Source organism: Arvicanthis niloticus, chromosome X, assembly GCF_011762505.2.
Source record: "Arvicanthis niloticus isolate mArvNil1 chromosome X, mArvNil1.pat.X, whole genome shotgun sequence".
Lineage (NCBI taxonomy): Eukaryota > Metazoa > Chordata > Mammalia > Rodentia > Muridae > Arvicanthis > Arvicanthis niloticus.
The window spans coordinates 42,036,589-42,057,116 of record NC_047679.1 but is presented as its reverse complement, the minus strand read 5'-3'; the positions used below and the strand labels follow the sequence as shown (position 1 = coordinate 42,057,116).

The following is a 20,528-nucleotide window of genomic DNA, read 5'->3' as shown; positions in this document are numbered from 1 at the left end:
CAAAATCATACAATTTTAGCTATGAAGGATGTAATTCTATTTCATAATAGTCAGCAAAGAGATAGCAGTTTAAAGTCAGCTTTATACATTCAGCTTCAAAAAGAAAAGTGGGAAGCTAACTTAAACTGACTGCCCCACGTTTTGATTAATGATTCTTTTCAGAGAGAAAATTAAAAGGGATTTTAATTAAAATACTGTATAGGTTGTTTCGTTTTACTTTATTTGTTTTTGTTGTTTATTTTCATTTCTTTCTAGCCTTAACCAGATTGGAACTCACTCTGTAGCCCAGGCTCACAGCGAAACTACTACTGCAGAGACTCACCTCTATGATCGTCTAGTCTAGTGGCCTTTATTTGAATGTATACTCTAATCACTTACATTTCCAGAGGATTTCACAGTGTTCACTTAATTCCTTCTCTTTCAAAGTAGTTTTTAGGACCACTGAAATGGTTCAGCAGGCGAAAGTTCTTGCCATCATCCTTGACAATATATATTCTATCACTGGGAACTGCATGCTATAAAGAAAGAACCAAAGCCCCCAGTTTGACATCTGACCTCCATAACTGAATGTGTACATACATAAATAAAAATGTAATCAAATTGATTTTTTGAAACTTTATGTACTGCATTGTTTGAATGTGAAATGACTCCCGTAAGCTTGGGAATGTGAACACTTGGCTCCCACTTGGTGGCCGTGTTTGAGAAGGTTGAGGAAGTGCAGCTTTGGAGGAGGAAGCACACCACTAAAGTGGGCTTTGAAAGTGTGATCTCAGCTAGGGTCACCCCCACGGACTACCCAGAACCTTCCCTGACCCCAGGTCTTCAGCTAGTCCCACAGATGTCCCACATAGACTGCCATTCCCACTCCCAGCCCTCTCTCACACCCTTCTCCCCACACCTGATCCCCATCCCTAGTCCCTTCCTCACTCTCCCATTCAGTTCCCTTCCTCCATCCACCTCCAATGACTATTTTGTTTCTCCTTTTGAGTGAGATTCCTGTATCCTTCCTTGAGACTACCTTATTACTTGGCTTCAACAGCCAATGGAAACAGATGCAGAGACCCACAGCCAAACATCAGACAGTGCACAGGGAGTCTTGTGGAAGAGTGGGAGATAGAACTGAGTGAGCTGGAGGAGTCAAGGACACCACAAGAAGACCTACAGAATCAACTAACCTGGGCCCATGGGCTCACAGAGACAGAAACACCAACCATAGAGCATGTATGAGCTGGACCTAGACTCCCTACACATTTGTAGCAGAAGTGCAATTTGGTCTTTATGTCGGTCCCCTCACAAATGGAGCGGAGGCCATCTCTGACTCTGTTCTCTGCTGTTGGATCCCCTTCCACTAACTGGACTGCTTCGTTGGGCTTCAGTGGGAAAAGATGTGCTTTAACCGTACTGAGACTGGATGTCCCAGGGCACGATGGTACTCGAGGATTGTCTTCTAAGGAGAAGGGGAGGGAAGGATGGGGGAAGAAGTTTTTAAGGGTGTGACTGGGAGGAGAGGAGGGACTGGGGGACAAAATTGGAAGGTAAAATGACCAAATAAATAATTTTTAAAAAGAAAGTGCCATCTCATCCCCTGTGCAATTTGCTTTCTCTGCTTCGGGCTTGTGGTTGGAGATAAGACTTCTTAGCTTTCTCCTCTGGCTGCCATGCCTGCCTGCTTCCATACCTCCTTTTACCATGATGAATTCTCAGCCCTTCAAAATCATAAGCCCAAACAAACTTTTCCATGGGTCACTTTTGATCACGGTGTTTTATCCTAGCATCAGAAAAGTAACTAAGACATGTATGTAATAAAAATGTCTGCAAATGATACAAAAAGATGTAAAGAAACCGAACTTTTCTCCGTCTTCTATCTCACAGTTCTGCTTTCCCAGAGGCACCCATTATGGCTGAAATTTGTTTTAGTTGCTATTTTGAGCAATTTTGAAACAGGCTGTCCTGGAACTCACTCCGTAGCCCAGCATAAACCCAAAGTCATAGCAATCCTCCTGACACAGCCTGCTAAATGCTAAGAAATAGCCATGAGGTATGTTTAGCTATTGTCACCTTCTGGAGTATCCATTCCAAAGATTAGATGTATCTTCTTTTTCAATATGAATTACATATATTCTCCTGCCTTTTACCCCTCTATTAAACCCTGCTCAACCAACTCTCTTCGTGGAGAAAGGGCCTCTCATAACCCAGGGTGGCTTTGAACTCACTATGTAGTTAGTCAAAGCTCAAGGCTGACCTAAAACTCCTAATCCTCCCCCACTTCTACCTCCCGAGTACTGAGATAACAGTCAAGAACACCAAGAGCAGCTTTTTGTAGGACAGAATGTCATATAATACAGGATGCCTTCAAACACTTACAGAGCTGAAACTGGTCTTGAACTCCTGATCTTCCTGCTTCAGCCTCTCTAGTACTTGAAATACAGGTACATGCTATATGACTGGCCATTTCTAACATCATAAATGTGTCAGCACATTGACTTTGTGTCCTTTTTAACAACCCCATTAATTTCTGGTGTGTGGATGATTCAATAGTGATATATCAAATCAAGGTTTTGTTGATGCATCCCTTCTTTAAGAATATCTTTGCACCATCAGCACCACCTAGATGGTTTTGTGTCACTGAACATCACTAGCTATTTTCCTACCTCCCACTTATTATTAATCTCTTTCCTTGGTTTCCTATTAACGATATTTCTTTCATTGAGTTTCCTGGTCTTTCTTTACAATAGCATCTTATTTTGGTAAACTCATTATCACTTGCCACATTTTCCAACTTTCTTCTCTGGATGACTTGGGTGTATGTATATATGTATATATATGAATATATATGTATATATATATATCCATATATACACACACATATATGTATATATACATATATATACATACATATATATGGATATATATATCCTATCTTTGTGTTTTCTTTTGTGATCATTAAAATTTCATTTATGAACACTTGCCTATTTCACATAACTAATGTCAAATATTTATCTTCTGTTCACAAGTCACAACCTCATCATTAGAGCATCACTCAACTCAGTTTTTTGAAATAAAATTCTCATCTAACTCATCTTATCCCTGATCGCTACAAATAGCCACCAGTGCCTTCCAAGTTCATACTAAAGACCAGAGTCATTTATAACTGAATTAGATTTGAGCCTCTAAAAAAGTAAACCAGAAAAAAATCATTAGTTCCTATATGGTTTAACATAATGATGTAAAAATAAGCCTTTTTACAATAGTGAATGACCTAACATCTTTTAAACTACAGTCTCATTTTCCTATATTCATTTTCAAGGTTTATCTTAGTAAATTTATAATTACTATTTTCTGAAGTCATAATTACCATACTATAATATAACATTTTAGTTCCTACTATTTCTACTATGGAAGATTCATTTTAATTGCATTCTACAAAATTAACATGAACATGTTAGAATTTAGGGACATGTTATATGTCCTATAAAATTAATATAACACTTAAAATTATTAATTATACTCCATAGGTTCAATTCATACTAAAGAACTCCATAAGGTAAGCTCTGGGACAGGACTGCTTATCTGGAGGACAGGATGACAGATTACAATTGTTTTACTAAGCACAGCATTCTGAATTTGTATGCAGCTGTAATAGCTTCTTGTGCACTAGAGGTTTTGTTATTTAAGATATAATTGATTATAATGTGTACTGTTTGCTCTTGGTTAACTCCCATTTGCCTCCTCATAGAGATTTCATTTCAGTATCAAATTATCCAATGATTGCTGCATTTGTAAAGCATCTGAAGCATTTCAAAATTCTTTTGATTGGAACATAACTTTAAATAAAATATTATATAAATGTAAGTAGAAAATTGAATTTAATTATATATATATATATATATATATATATATATTTCATAATTAAAACCATGTACAGTATTCAGCATACATCATCTTTATTGGACACCACCCTTTATTTGGAATCAATCAGACAGAGCAAAGCAAGTGCTTGCATGTCTAAGGAATAACATGAATGTAGTCATAGTCATTGGCTTCTGCTTTCTGTTTTTTTCAAACTTTTTAAAATTTTATATGTGTTAATGTGGGAACTTGTGTAAAGGTCAGAGGTTAACTTTTGAGAGTCAATTCTTGCCTTCTACTTTGTGAAGGCAAGACCTCTCTTCTTGCTCTGCTGCTGAGCTGGCTGAATAGCTCCAACCTAGCCTGTCTGTGAGCTTCCCATCAATTCACCAGTCCTGCCTCCTATCTCACTGTAGAAGTGCTGGGACCACTTCTAATTTTATACGTGGATTTCAGGCACAAAATGAGTCATCAAAATGCATGGCTAGCATGTTCACCTTCATCTCTCTGGCCACTGGGCTTTTTCTTTCTAATTGCCATCTTTTTCTTTTCCTTGATGCAATCTGCCTTAATCAGCAAATATTCCTTCATCAAAACTTAAATCCCTATCATCAACTCTAAATTAAAGTTCAGCCCGAGAATGCATAGCAAGATCTATTTCTGTCTCTGTCTGTCTCTCTGTCTCTGTTTCTCTGTCTCTGTCTGTCTGTCTGTCTCTGTCTCTCTGTCTCTCTCTGTCTCTCTCTCTGTCTCTCTGTCTCTCTCTGTCTCTCTGTGTATGTGTGTGTGTGTGTGTGTGTGTGTGTGTGTGTGCTAAAATTCCTTCCAGTGCAGAGGTAAGCAACATGCACCCCTTACCTCTAAGGACCCAACATCAAACCACTATTTAACCAAAGTTCACTTTGAAGAAGCAATGAGTTTATTGGGCTTCCTTACAGAGGTGTGGGGTGCTCCTCCCCCAAAGACCACACTGAAAAAAAAAGCCCCACCCAGCATGGAAGAGGAATTCCCCATAGTTGCATAGTCTCCCCTGGCTTATGTAGTCTGGCCCCTTCTTGAGGCCACACATAATTTAGGCAGACTTGCTTACAACAGGAAGTAGTGAGAAGATGGGTACTCAAGTGGGGGACTCATTCCTCCCCTCCCCTCTGCATAATGGAAATAATCAACAAAACCAGCTGGGCTAATCCTTTTTCAAGGGAATGCAACTGGACTCTCATAGATGGTGACTGTTTGGCTAAGAGGACAGTGTGTATATTGTTTTGTTTGAGCCAAAGATCTCCTATGTAGCCAGGGCTGACATTGTCCTCTTGTCTCTGCTGGACTTCCAGTTCTGGGATTACTGGCCTGTACTTAGTTTCCGGCTTAATGTTTGTTTCTTGTGAAGATGTTTTGAGAAAATTCACTTCCCTTTGCCCTGGTTTTAGATTTTCACTCTTGTCTCTCCTCTGGTTTGATTGCCAGCTTTTAAGAAACAGAGCTATGCCAGGTGGTGGTGGTACTCGCCTTTAACCCCAGCACATGGAAGGCAGAGGCAGATCTCTCTGAATTCCTGAGTTTGAGGCAGCATGGTCTACGGAGTGACTTCCAGGACTGTCAAGGCTAAGTGGGGAAACCACCCCAAAACCTAAAAAAACAAACAAACAAAAATAAGAAAGAAAAAGAAATAGAAATAGATATCTGCTCCTTAAGCCAAGATAATGCCTTAATTTCCTCTGTCATAAACTGGTATTAATTTTAAAATGAAAGGGGAAATTTGAATCTGTTGGTATCTATCTGCTGTTGCTGCCTCTGTATAGAACTAAGTTACATGAAAATGTTACACTGAACCAACAGGCTAAAATCAATTGTATATTGAGATAAAATGTGGTTTCAATTCTGTTTAACATCTTGCCTCTGTATATTTAGATAACCCAAAACCATAAGGCAAAGAATGAGTCCAGTCAACCTTCACAACCAAAGGTGGTAGTTGTTTGCCTCTCTAGTTGGCAGCATGAACCTGAGAGAGTGGGTGTAAAACTGAGGCCGACTAAAGTCCCATGCACTAGCCAACTTTATTCAGAGCACTGGACAATACTCGGAGAGGTAAGAAGAGGCAACTAAGCAAAGTGTATAATCACAAGGACAAGCCTCACATGGTAAAAACTGGTTTTTTCTTTTCACAGAGGCATATGAACAACAACTGAAATAAACTCACTCCTATCTGCTACACCCAGAAGAGCCTGCAAGCACATTCCAGAAACAATTCTATATTTTGAAGAAATGGAGATCACAAGATTCTTGTCTTATTTTCCTAGAGTTTTCTTGTAGGTACTCAGAATTCTTACACGGCTCTATTCCTGGACTGTCTTCCAACAATAGTGCCTTCCTGCCATGTGTTTCTCTTCCAACCTGCTGTTGGACGGTGGAGTTGCAGACCAAGGGTTCCAAATAGTTCAAATACTGTTGTGCACCCCACACTTTGTATTTTTACATTTATTAATGTATGCATGTATGTATGTACGTATGTATATGTGTTTGTGTGTATGAATGTATGTATTGTGTATGCGCATGTGTGTGAAGAGTGTGCACACATCATGGCATATAGGGGAAGTCAGAGGACAACTTGTGGAAGTTGCTTCTCTGGACTTTGTGTACTTTTATTTAGTTTGACTCTGTCTGTTTTGATAATCAGGTTTGGACCAAAAACCTTTACCTATTTAACCAACTCACTAATCCTATATCCAGAAATTTGAGAAAATATTTATTTTCTGTCATCAAGTTGTTGATATGAATTTATAGGCTGCATTATAAACATTTACTGAACAGCTCTTAAACATGAACCCAGAAGAAAATAAAAATACAGCTTGATAGCCAAACATTTGTTCAATTTTTTTCAAGGCCCTAGGTTAAATTATGAATATCAAGAAGGAAATAGAGGAACTGCAGAGATGGCTCAGTGGTTAAGGGAATATGCTACTCTTCAGAGAATACAGGTTTGTGTCTAAGAACCTACATGGCAGCTCATAACCTTCTGTAACTCCCATTCTAGGGGATCTGAACCATCTTCTGGCTTCCTCAGGCACCAGGCATGTATATGGTGCTTAGATATGAATGCAAACTCTCATATTCATAAGAAGTGTAAATCTATTTTGTTTTCAGTTTGTTTTTATTTTGTGGTTTTTAAATATATCTCTCCTCTCTCTCTTCTCCTCTCCTCTTCTCTTCCTCTCTCTCTCTCTCTCTCTCTCTCTCTCTCTCTCTCTCTCTCTCTCTCTCTCTCTCTCTGTGTGTGTGTTGGGGGAATGAGTATATGGCATGGCATATGTGTAGACATCAGAAGGGAATTTGTCTTATGGATCCCTAGAGAGGCTTAGGGCCACCAAAACCATGTGAGGCTTGTAAAGAAGAAACTGGAACTTAGCCGAGTAGAATTGTCTCACAAAGCAATAGAGAATTAAAAATAGTGTCATCAAGCTGTTTTTGTTTCTTGAAAATATTTGTTACTTATTTATAGAATACAATTTAGCTTCACAATATTTATGTAATTGAATAATGGCATGCATACAGTGTATTATGATTATACTCATGCTCCATTACATCCTTACCCCTTCACTTACTGCTGTCCCCCTTCTTCTTCCAAAACATGTAATGTGAACACTTTATGCAGGTTGTTGCAACTGCTATTGTACATGTTATGTTCCCAAGATGGGGGTTCCACAGCACTTCCCCCATTCTATGGCTCTTACTGTCTTTCTGCCTCCTCTTCTGCAATGATTTTTTGGCCTTGGAGGAGGTAATGTAGATGTCTCATTTAGGCCTAGGCACTCAACAGTCACTTATTCTCAGCACTTTGACCAAATGCTGGTATTATAAGTGTACACAGCATCGTGATCAATTTGCCTGCAACATTTATCTCTAGGGTTAATGGCTAATCTAGCTGACCAGGAAGATAATCCTTTCTTTCCTAACCACTCCAAATGTTCTCCCCACAGGGATGTATGCTGTTTAAGAGGACAAAAATCTATTCATCAATTAAGTTTATAAGAGTACCTTCACTCATGTTAGAACCAAAAAAGAAAATCCCTCAAGGTTTTTTTTCATCTGAACATGAGGCTCTATTTGCAGAAAATATTTTATTTCTATGATTTCTATTGCTGTGATGAAAATACCATGACAAAAAGCAAGTTGGGGAGGAAAAGGTTTATTTGACTTATACTTCCACATCATAGTACATCATTGAAGAAAGTCAGGACAGGAACTCAACCAGGGCAGGAACCTGGAGGCATGAACTGATGCAGAGGACATGGAGGGGTGCTGCTTACTGGCCTGGTCATCATGTTTTCTTATAGGATCCAAGACCATCAGCCCAGGGAAGGTACCAAGTGCAGTGGGCTGGGCCCTCCCCCATTGATCACTAATTGAGAAAATGTCCTGCAGAGTTGCCTGCATCTCCACTATATGGAACATTTTCTCAGTTGTGGCTTCCTCCTCTCTGATGACTCTAGCTTGTGTTAGATTGACACACAAAACCAACCAGTACACTCTAGTACATGTATAATGTAGACTAAAATGTTTGATTTTTGTAATGCAACCATGAAAATATAATTGAAATTTATTATTAAACTGTGATGTGTTTTCATCACAGCAATAGAAATCATAGAAATAAAATATTTTCTGCAAATAGAGCCTCATGTTCAGATGAAAAAAAAAAAAAAACCTTGAGGGATTTTCTTTTTTGGTTCTAACATGAGTGAAGCTACTCTCATAAACTTCATTGATGAATAGATTTTTGTCCTGTGCAAAGATAGAACCCAGGGCCTCATGCATACTGTTTTACATTTCATGCAAGTACAGTTCTTTTAAAAAATAAAATTTTAAAAAATAAAGCTTGGCTTTCAGAGAGAATTCCAGGCCTATAATTTCAACAGCTGAGAGAGGTGTGTGTAGAAGGGGTATGTAGAAATTCAAGGGAAGTTTGGGTTACAGAGTTAGACACATGCACACACATATTACTCTGTGTGTGTGTACAAAACAATCACAGTGAGAAACATTATTTTGCCCAAGATTATGCATAAGAATGGGTAGTAGAGATTTGGGCCTAGGTTTTTTTTAACTCCACAACTAGAAAACTAAGGGAAATATGGTCTATATGTTATATGCAAGTTTTTTAACATAGCATGCTTAGAAAAAAATGATGAAAAATTTATATTCATACTAGTCAATAAAAATTGGAAATATCAAAAATAAAACAACATTTTAAAAATGTAGTGTAAAGCTGAATGTAGTAACAGGGAAATCCAAAGTTTATGGCCAGCCTGGGCTAAATTATGATACACTGTATCAAAAAATGAACAGGGAGCAAGGAATGTGACTCAGTTTGAAGAGTCTTGCATCAAGAGTCCATGGATTTAATCCCAACAGTAAATAAACTAGATTTAGTAGAACATGGCCATAGTCCCAGACAGCTCTGGTGAGGGACAGGATGGAGAAGACAAAGTTCAAGGTCATCATGGACTACATAGCAAGTTAGAGGCTAGCCTGTCTTACTTGAAACTGTGTCCCCCCCAAAAAAAAAACAAAAATTGAAAAAAAAAACTGTATATGTATCAAAGGAAGATATAGACTGTCGAGTTATAAAATAGGAAATAACAAAAGTCAACAATCTACTTGTGTCAGCTTTGCTTACAATTAACTTTCATTAACTTTTGTTGTATTAAACTATAGAAATACTCAAGTAGAACTTTTAATTAATTAATTTGTTTATTCCTTTGTGTGTGTGTTTATCCACATGTGTATGTGTGTGCAGAGTGCACATGCTTGTATGCTTGGGCAGAAACTAGAAGACAATATTGAGTATCCTCCATCATCCTCTTATTCCTTTGAGTCAGAGTCTCTCTCTGAACCTTGGATTTCTACTTACTCAGCTGTGCTAGAAGCAAGAAAGCTCTAGACATCCTCCCATCTCTAGCTTTCAAGAATTAGTTACAGGCATTTTCAGAGACTCCTGGATTGTTATGTTATGTTGGTGCTGGGTGTCTGAACTCTAATCCTCATGATTCCAGAGTAAGCGCTCTTAACACTTCAGTTGTTTCTAGCCCTTGGATAGAATTTTTAAAGCCAGCATTGGCGTGCTAAAGAGATACAAAGCAGAACTGAGAAAGTTTGTGTCCGTAAAAAGATAGAAAAAATAAGGACACCTTCAAAGAAAAATGTCTCTATCACTGAGCAACCACAAAGGCATTAATTAACAAAAGGGTATGATCAGATGTGTTTTGTAGAAATAGAAAAGACCCATTTAAGTGGGGGAGGGAATCCCAGAATTTTGCAGTGTATTGCTTCCAAATTGCTGCATAGCAAACCATTCCAGAACTGTGTGATGTAGGGGTTTTGTTTGATTTAGTTTGCTATTAATTAATTAATTGATTGAGTGGGTGTTTTTTTGGTTTTGTTTATAGATAAAGGGTCTCATATAGTCCAGACAATCCTTGAAATCCTGATTTTTTCTGCCTTCACTTCACAAGTGCTGGGGTTACAGGCATCCATTATCACATCTGACCTGTGTTTTCAGATAGTAGCAAGTTCTTTAGTTCACAATTCTGTAGGTGCCATTTTCTGGCTTGGACCAGGCTAGGCTGATCGCATCTGGAATTGCTCATTTGTCTATAGAAGATGTTCTCAACCTGTGGCTCAACTCCTTTGGCAAACTTCTAGCTCCAAAAATATTCACATTATGATTTATGACAGTAGCAAAAATTAAATTTATGAAGTAGCAACAAAAAAATAATTTTATGCTTGGGGGGGTCACCACAAAATGAAGAACTGTATTAAAGGGTCACAGCATTAGGAAGGTTGGGGACTACAGTAGATATTGACAGAGATCCAGTAGCCTCATTCACATGTCTTGTGTTTGACCAGGGTAATAAGGAAAAATAAACAACTTGACTAGCAAGTAAATGAAATAATAATGGTACTGAGAGGACAATTCTCCTAACCCAAATAAATATTTTAAGCCTCTGTGTCAAAATTGCTAATGTCCTATTCATCAAAATAAAACGAGGCATAGGCATAATGATGAAAGCCTGTAATCTGTACATTTGGGATGTGGAGACTTGTGGTCAGGCATTGAAAGTTATCCTCAGCTACACATATAGTGAGTTAATAGTCAACATGATTTATATGAGACATTGTCTAACACAACCAAAGTCAGGAGGATCACAAGTTAAAGGCCTTCTCCAATAACCTAGAGACTTTGAAGCCAGACTGAGTAACTTATTAAAATTTTGTTTCAAAAAATAAAAACATAAAAAGGGCTAAGTATGTGTCTCAGCTGTAGGATGTTCATCTCTTAATGCATGAAGGCCCAGATTTAATCCCCAAAACCATAAAAATAAAGGATGTATATCAGTACTTTTTTTTACTGCCACAGTGACCAAGGATACTTACTAGAAGGATGGTTTGAAGGGCTTAGAGTTCCAGAAGGATAAGTGTACATCACCATCACCCCATTGTGGGCAACCATGGCAACAGGCAGAAGTGGCATCTGGACCATCGAGTTAAGAGCTTACATCTAGAACCACAAACAGGAGGCAGAGAGAGTAACTGAGCTATTCAAGAGCACATGGCTTTTGAAACCTCAAAGACTTCTCCAGTGGCATACTTCCTCCAACAAGACCACACATTATAAACCTACGAATACAGTGCCTTGAACTGCAGACCAAGTATTCAAGTGAATAAGACTATGGGGGACATCTCATTCAACCCACCTCAGAAAGGAAAGAAGCAAGGGATGGAGAAAGGGAGGGAGAGAGAGAGGTAGAGAGGAGGAAAGAAGGACATATTCATTTAAGCTAAAAATAATCTACTTTTTATAATGTTTAACAGTGATGTTAATGGAACCTAAGGCCTCACAAACGTGGCCCACTCCTGAAATATACACCTTAGATGAGATTCTATTCTACTTCTACTGAATCTTTTTAAAGATAAGAATCTCATACTGTAGCTCTGGCTGGAGTGGAACTCACTGTTTTGTCCAGATTGGGCTTAGCCTCGAAAGTGTTAAGATGTTAGGTCTGACCCAGCATACTAATCTCATATTCTACCTCTTACTAGAATAAGTTTACTATTTTTGTTTTTGGTTTTTGTTTTTTGGGGTTTTTTTGGATTGGTTTTATTTATTTAAGATAGGATCTCATTTTGTAACCCTGCCTGACCACAAATTTTCAAACATCTTTTTCCTCTTCCCTCTGCCTTTCAGATTCTGAGATTAAAGTTATGTGTGATGTGTCTATTGGGTTTGGGGTTTCTTCAAACAGACTCTTATGTAATTTGGCCCCATTTGGCCTCAAATTCAGTTTGTAGCCAAAGCTAGCTTTGAACTTCTGATTCTCTTGCCTCCACAGGTATGTGCCATCATGTCCAGCTGATCACTAGAATATTAAGAAAATATTTATTTGTTATAAGTCAGATATTAAGCATTTATTAGCAAAAACATTAATAAAGCTTAGCCAAAAGGCTAAGTAGTTGGACAACTTCCATATATCTCTAACTGGAAAAGGAATGAGCAGACAGTAAGTTACAATGTAACATGAACTGCATTCTTACTGTTTCACCATAAGAGAAAAGGTTGAACTTTTTTCAACTAAGTTAGTGATTTATTGGTATTGTCTTTTTAATTAGATGGCAACCTTCAATGGACTCATTTCTGTTTTTGTTAATAGATAAGCCATTGTATAATATATAGTCAATAACAAATTAATTTCTTATAATTGCATACTGTGACTTTTGAAAATTGTTTTTTTTGGGGGGGGATACAGATTACTTTCTATTTCTTTTAGCTTTCACATCTCACAGGTATGACTTGTACTATAATTATAAATAATATTTAAATACTCATAATAAATACATGTAGACTGTTTTAAATGTTAGTTAGGAGATATAATGACATCCAGAGTTCATGAGGTCTCTCAACCCAACTCAAAGAACGACAGGCAACTAAAGAATGCTGGGAGCAGGAGAAATAATCTTACTCAGGAAGAAGCCCATCAGTTGGTTTTCCATAGCTAAGTGGTCAACTCTGAAAACATACATATAAGTAACATTATACAGACTGAGCAGGTTGTATTTATATATTTAGGGAAATGTATGTATACACATATATGTATGTAAGAACAATTTTTGAAAACAAGGGCTATGAATTGAAAAGAGTAAGGACAGATCTATGGGAGGCTTTGGAGGGAGGAAGGGCGAATGCTGTAGTTAGAATCTCAAAAAAAGAAGTATTTTAAAAAGAGAAAGAGAGAAAGTTGGATTTAAGCACACATTTTCTTCAGGGAGGTTTTGCTTCACCACTGTGGTTTCCCATAATCTACTTTCTAGTTTGCATTCCAAGGTAAGGCATTTGAACCCCTCCTTGACCATCTATTTGCTTTCTTACACTTCATAAGGAAATGATACTTTATTTACAAAGCTTTTATCCTAAGTGCAAGATGATCAAATCAAGAAAAACTGGTTCTTGCTGGTCCTCTGACACTGAATACTTGAGAATACTTGAGCTAAGGAGTCAGTTGCAGAATCCACTCATCCAAGTCAAATTTATAAACTTCCCTCAGAACCATAAGAAACTCGAGTAGCCTGAGAGAAGACAGGTTCTCCCTCTACAGGATAACTCCATCTTGTAAAAAGATGTCTTTATCATTGTTCCTTTGTGAGTTTTGTTTCTTTGGCACCAACGAGGTTATTTTGTCTTGCTTTTTTTCAGATTTTGGAGTTAAGGGCTTGTTCTGTAGCTCAGGCTAGCCTGGAAATCACAACAGTCCTCCTGCCTCAGCCTCCCGTGAAAGAAAACTGGAACTGACTATTCCCATCCTGGAGGCAATCAAATCACAGTAGCCTCTCTCTCGGTTATGGAGTGAGTGGCTCTTCATGCCCACCTCTCACAGGAGAGGGATTTTTTTTACATGATTTTTTTCTTGTCTTCCATAAAAGGGAAACCTCAAGCTCCTCTGCTTGTCTAATTTCCCCTGCACTTCCATACTGATGTAATCACATTGCTCTGAAAAGTATGTCTGGAAGTCCTGCCTGTGAAAAAGTACTAGGAATGAGGCACGATCTACCACACCCAGCCGATTTCTTTGATTATTTTGAGATAAGTCCTCTGTAGCTCAGGCTGCGTTACAACTCAGTCTGCTACCCAGGCTTTCCTTAAATTCAGGATCTTCCCTCCTCAAGCCTCCTGAGTATTAGAATTATAGTTGTGCATTACCACACCTGGATCCTTGGGTTTTAAAATATTAAATATCAAATATTAAAATTTAAAATATCCAAAGTTAGCAGCCTAAGAACAAATTTGATCCTACGGAGACACTTGATCAGCCACAAGAACACAGCCAACCACAGCTGTGTTACATCACCTGGAATCTGGAGCCCAAAGAGGACCAAATTTGACAGTGATCAATACCAGGTTCTTATTCAGGCCTTTGAAAAGAACCCATATCCAAATACTTACGTCACAGAAGAACTAGCCAAACTGATCCGTATTCCAGAGTCCTGAGTCCATATGCGGTTTCAGAACCAGAGAGGGCGAATTGCAAAGGGAAACCAAAGAAGCTCCAGTGGAACTGAAATGTGGCCACAGGCCCCTATCCTAGGACACAGACTACTTGAGTTGTTCAGGCCCAGCCAATCAGACTAGCTAGGCCTTTCAGGGGTCCTAGGAAAGATGAATAACTTCCCCCAGGGAACTGGAGCATCCTTCTCGTCAAGCCATCCATGAGAAGAATACTGGCATCCTGGATGAAAGTGTATCCTCCCCTAATCTGGAGTCTTCATCCAGAGAGGCAGGTGATCCTTCTGGATACTTCTACCGCTCTTCCTCTTTGGGTACAGCTGTGTTTCCACCTCCTATTTCCCAACATCTCTTCCCACAGCTGGATGCCAGTGGTAATAGGACTGAAATTTGTCTGGAGACACCCAAGATGCTATTATCTGGGGACTGGATCATGCAGACTCAGGGACAACGTCCTTGCTGTAGGCAGTTGACATTTAGCATGAGGCTGGCAACCTCGACCAGCTCTAGATCCCAAGATGGCACCCGTACTGTTAGTGGCTTGGGAACAGCCAGAACACTACTCCACCCAGAAGCTCTGGCAACACTCAGCTTCTCCCCTCTGAATGGGCATCTGTCTCAGCTACAGCCAGTAGTAGGGCCCACTGAGTGCCAGGAACAATTTCATCTCCCTTTTCCAGACAGAATTTGTGTTGTAGACCCCAAAGTACCTCAAGCCACTGTGGGGTTTGCAACTCAGATTCTCCCACAGGAAAACAAGAAGCAGTTGAAGTAAGAGCCCATGATTTTGGTGTGTGTGTGTGTGTGTGTGTGTGTGTGTGTGTGTGTGTGAACTAAGTTAGTACATATCTGTAGTAGAATTGAAAAAGAACACAAAGATTTGTACACTTTTTTTCCCAGAGAGGACTTCCAGGCATACTTTTCAGACCAATGTGATTACATCAGCATGGAAGTGCAGGGGAAATTAGACAAGCAGAGGAACTTGAGGTTTCCCTTTTATGGAAGACAAAACAAATGTAAAAAAAAATCCCTCTCCATGTGTGGTGGACATCAAGAGCCACTCACGCCATAGCTGAGGAGCTACTGGAATTTGACTGCTCCTGGGAGAGGAAGACTCAGTTCCAGTTTTCTTTAGTGGTGTGGCAGCTGGAATACCATCCACACTCCAGGAACACAAACAACTCAGAGGGTGGGTGGGGAGACATAGATTTGGGTGAGTAGGAAGGAGGAGGTGGGGGAAGATAAAGGAGAAATTGGGGGAGGAGATGAATGTGATCAAATATATTGTCTGAAATTATGAAAGGGTTAATAAAAGTATTATTGTGATAATACTCTTGTGTATAAATATGGAACAAAGCAAAGACAATATTCTCCAAAATGATTAAAGAGAAGGGTTTTAAGATCTGAATGAAAACTATTCTGCACAGATGTATTATTTTACAGTCAATAGACAATGATTCATCAACTAGCTCTTTTCACGTTCTATTTTGTGGTTCTGGTGACTGACCCCAAGGTCTCATGCATATAAGGCAACTAAATACTTCCATCACTCATCTGAATGCTCATTTTTGCTGGCCATTTTCTTGTGTAGATTCTCCCTCATCAAAAGGCAAAAAGCAAGCAGCAGTCCAGAGAAACATTTAAGATGTATAATTTTCCAGATTCCTGCCGGTTGAGTTCAGATCACTGTATTTGTTCTGGGGACTGATACATTTAGTAACTGTCTCCATGGTTCTTAGGGTGATGCAAGTCTAGAGAATGCTACAAAAGAGAAACAACTTTCAAGCCTGAATGAATATCACTATTGCCTGAGGAAATTTTATTTTTAAAATTTATTATTGTGCCAGGCATAGTGGTACAAGTCTTTATTTCCAGAACTTAGGAGGCAGAGGCAGGTAGACCTCTGTGAGTTGAGGGCCAGCCTGGTCTAGATAGTGAATCCCAAAAAGAAAGAAAGAAAGGAAGGAAGGAAGGAAGGAAGGAAGGAAGGAAGGAAGGAAGGAAGGAAGGAAATAGAAAGAAAGAAAGAAAGAAAGAAAGAAAGAAAGAAAGAAAGAAGGAAGGAAGGAAGGAAGGAAGGAAGGAAAGAAAGAAAGAAAGAAAGAAAGAAAGAAAGAAAGAAAGAAAGAAAGAACTATTGTGTGTGTGATATGCATGTGTGTGGATGTGAGCATGCCTGTGTCTTCATACTCATGTGGAGGTCAAAGAACAACTTTCGAAAATGGTTTTTTCCTTTGACCGTGGTTTCTAGGAAACAAATTGAAGTCATCAGGTTTATGTGCCAGGCACTCTTACCTTCTGAGCCATCTCAAGGGGCCACCTGGTGCATTTTAAATGTACACACTGCATATATTAGGGTTCAGGCTCCAAATCCAAAGATTATTATTTAACTGATGCGGAATGCGGTTAGGCACTAGTTAATTAGTTACTTAGCTTTCATTTGTTTTAAGGCAGGGTTTCACTACATAACCCAGATTGTCCTGAAAAATCACAATCCTCCAGTTCACCAGTTATACAACTCTAAGCATATGCCACCAGGAACTGCTAGGCATTGATAGATTTTTGTTAATGTACTTATTTATTTATTTACCTATGTATCTGATCATTTATTTTGTATGTATAAGTTCCTGGTTATGCATTTATGTTTTTAAACAATGTTGCAGATGAGTCTAGGGTTGAACTATTCACCACTCTAGCATTTAGAAAAATGATCTTTCCCTTTCTTCCTCTCAGGTTTATTATTTGTGAGACCAGCTCTCACTCTTGAGCCTATATTGGCTTTTAACCCCTAGTTATTCTCCTGCCTCAGCCTCCTACATGCTGTAATTCCCTGCATGATCCACCACACACAGAAGGAACAGAAATTTCAAGTAGATCTTTTGTTTTAGGAATGCGTTACACACTTAAACATTATAGAAAACACAACAAATTTTGGCAGTTTATGCTAACATTGTTCTTTTCTTTTGTCTTTAAAAAAACTATTTTATACAATATATTCTAAGCACAACCTTTCCCTTCACCCAACTCTCCCCAGGTCTTTCCTATATCATTATCCAACCAATTTCATGAACCTTCTTTATCTCTTTAAAACAAACAAACACTCACACACATTAAAAACATACCCACAAAAATTGTAAATCAAGATATATTAGCAAAATAATGAAGTGAAAATGTCCCAACAAAGCAAAAAACTTTACAAAAATAACTATTGATTTAGTGTTTTATTGGACATTTACTCCTGGATTGGGGGATACCATGAAATGTGCTTAATATAGCCAGTGAGACTCCATTGTAGTAGACTGTTGTGATGGTTTGTATATGCTTGTCCCAGGGAGTGTCACTATTAGAAGGTGTGGCCTTGTTGGAGGAAGTGAGTCACTGTGGGGGTAGGCTTGGATATCTTCCTCCTAGCTGCCTGACTATACCCAGTTTGTTCTTGGCTTCCCTCAGATTAAAATGTAGAACTCTCAGCTCCTCCTGCATTATGCCTGCCTGGATGCTGCCATGTTCCTGTTTGAATTCATGATAATGGACTGAATTTCTGAGCCTGTAAGCCAGCCCCAAATATATGTTGTCCTTTATAAGAGTTGCCTTGGTCATGGTGTCTGTTCACAGCAGTAAAATCCTGAGACAACTATGTTTCCCTTTAAAGCAGTTACCAGTTGAAGATAGTTTCTTGGTTAGGGGTGGGAGCTTGTGTCCACTTTCTCCTTAGTCCTGGGTTACCATTTGCCCTGAATCTGTGTAGGTCTTGGTCACACTGCCAGTTCATATGTACATCAATCACATGTATCTGGAAGTTTTCAAAAAATAAATTGCAATTAACCAAGATATGGTGGTGCATGTCTATATTCCCAGCTTCTTATGAGGGCTAAGCCAAAGAATTGAAATTCAAGGCCAGTCTAAACAAGTTAGCAATACCCTGTCTTTTTTTAAAAATTTACTTGTTAATTCTTTGGGAGTTTCTTATGATGTATTTTGATCATATTCATTTTCCTTTGTCCATGTTCACCTCTCACTTCTTCTGGGATCTATTTCTCTTTTTTTTCCCCACCAACTTAGTGTCTTTTCTTTGTTAAACCTTTCAAGGCTAATTTGTGTTGCTCAAAATATTCTTGGAGCCTTTCCACTGGAGCCTTACCACTAACTACACTCAGAGAAAACTGACCTTTCCTTTCCCATTCACTCATGGCCAAGGGTAATACTGTATGCCCAACTTCCCTCTCTGTGCTGGGATTTGGTCTGCCTCAGGCTTGCACAGATTTTAGGCAGACTGTCACAACTTCTGTGAGTTCATATGTGCAGCTGCTCTGATAAATACAAAAGATATTTCTTGGTGGCAACCCACCACCTCTGGCTTGTCCACCTGCCCCGCATCTTCTGCAAAGATCTCTAAAAGCCCACCATTCATTAGTCCCTTATTTTTTGCACCTTGGCTAGTCATAGTATAGTAGTTTTTTAAAAGTTTAAACAGAGTTCAGTGGAAATATAGTTCAGTGGTAGAACATTTGCCTAGTATGTGCAGTGCTGTGGGTTCAATCTGCAATACTAAAGAAAATTTGAAACTAATATTTTAAAACATTCATTTATTAATTAAAGATACACAATGGTAGAATCTTTACATGATATTATAAATAGCATATAATTGATGGCAACTCCCCCCCACACACACACACAAAGAAATTATCTGGATTTTGATAGCGCATGTCTCCAATCCTAGCATTCAGGATACTGAAATGGGAAGATCTTGAGTTCATGGTCAGTCTGAAATGTATGGTGAAACCTGTCTCAAAAAGAAACAAACACAAACACACACATTAGTGAGAAGCTTAGCATCACTCTGAGTGGACATAGCAAGCCTATCATCGGCAACTCAGAAAACAACTTTTGCAACACAGTGAACTAACTAACTAAAAAGCAGATTATAAAATTAAAAGAAGCTTTCTAGGTAGTTGTCAAAGATGCTTTTGGGAGTATGAGAACTAAGGAAATAGAAAGTATCATGATGTCTCTGGGGTAGAATCCCACAGAGACAGAGTTACAAGACATTATTAATAAAGTATATGGCGATAGTATTGGCATGATAGACTTCCTTCAATTTCTCACAATGACAGCAAGCAAAATTAAATTACAGAGAATGAAAAGATCATAAAAGCACTCTGTGTGTTTGATAAGGATGTCAAAGGCTGTATTAATGCACATCGATTCAGCATGTGAGGACAAACCTTGGAGAGAAGTTAACAGATGAAAGGGCTAAAGAAATAAACTGGGAAGCAGAAACTGGTGGTACTGCTCAGGCATACTGTGAAGAACATGCACAAATGAAGACAGCAAAAAGAGTAAGTCATCCGGTATGTGCTAAATGTCAGTGTTTATCATCTGTCTGTCTGTCTGTCTATTTATTTGGAGACAGGATCTCTTTAGGAAGTCCTGGCTGCTTGGAACTCACAATGTAGGCCAGGCTGACTTCAAATTCAATGTAACTGGAATCATCTTTTATTTCCTTGTCTCCTGAGTTATTGGACTAAGTGTCTTTTTTGTAACTCTAACTCTCTCTCTCTCTCTCTCTCTCTCTCTCTCTCTCTCTCTCTCTCTCTCTTTGTGTATCAGAGAGAGAGAGAAAGATGTGTATGTGTGTATGTGTGTGTGTGTGTGAGAGAGAGAGAGACAGAGAGAGAGAGAGAGAGAGAGAGAGAGAGAGAGAGAGAGAGCATCCAAGTATGTATCTGAGTATGTATCATGGCATATATTGAAATCAGAGGACAACCTCAAGTTTCCTTCCACTTTGAAACCAGGGCTCTTCTTTCCCATGACATAAAACAGGCTAGTTGATCCACAAGTCTCCAGGGAGTCTCATGTCTCCATTTCTCATCTTATGGAGCACTGGAATTCCAGATGCATGCTGCCATGTCTGAACTCGGCTTTTCATATTCCTACAGCAAGTACTTTACTCAGTGGAGCTATCTTGCCAGCCCAGAATATATTAAATTTCTTGTACCAAATTGCTTATTTGTCTTTCTTGTTTTGCTTATAACTTATAAAATGTCTCCACAACTATCAAAGAAGTACATGTATGAATATTTCATTCCTTTATTGTTCGTTTATTTTCTGCTATTGGCATTGTCATTAAACC

The 20,528-nt window shown here is 38.7% G+C and overlaps 1 long non-coding RNA gene across 1 annotated transcript; it reads right to left on the bottom strand.

Annotated features, from left to right (window-relative positions):
* Positions 1–4,751: 4,751 nt before the first annotated feature.
* Positions 4,752–16,801, bottom strand: LOC143435461 (uncharacterized). The gene is made up of 3 exons (XR_013105788.1): positions 16,691–16,801; positions 11,275–11,398; positions 4,752–5,476 (listed from the first exon to the last, which is right to left on the bottom strand). It is a non-coding gene; the product is annotated as an uncharacterized LOC143435461 (long non-coding RNA).
* Positions 16,802–20,528: the final 3,727 nt, after the last annotated feature.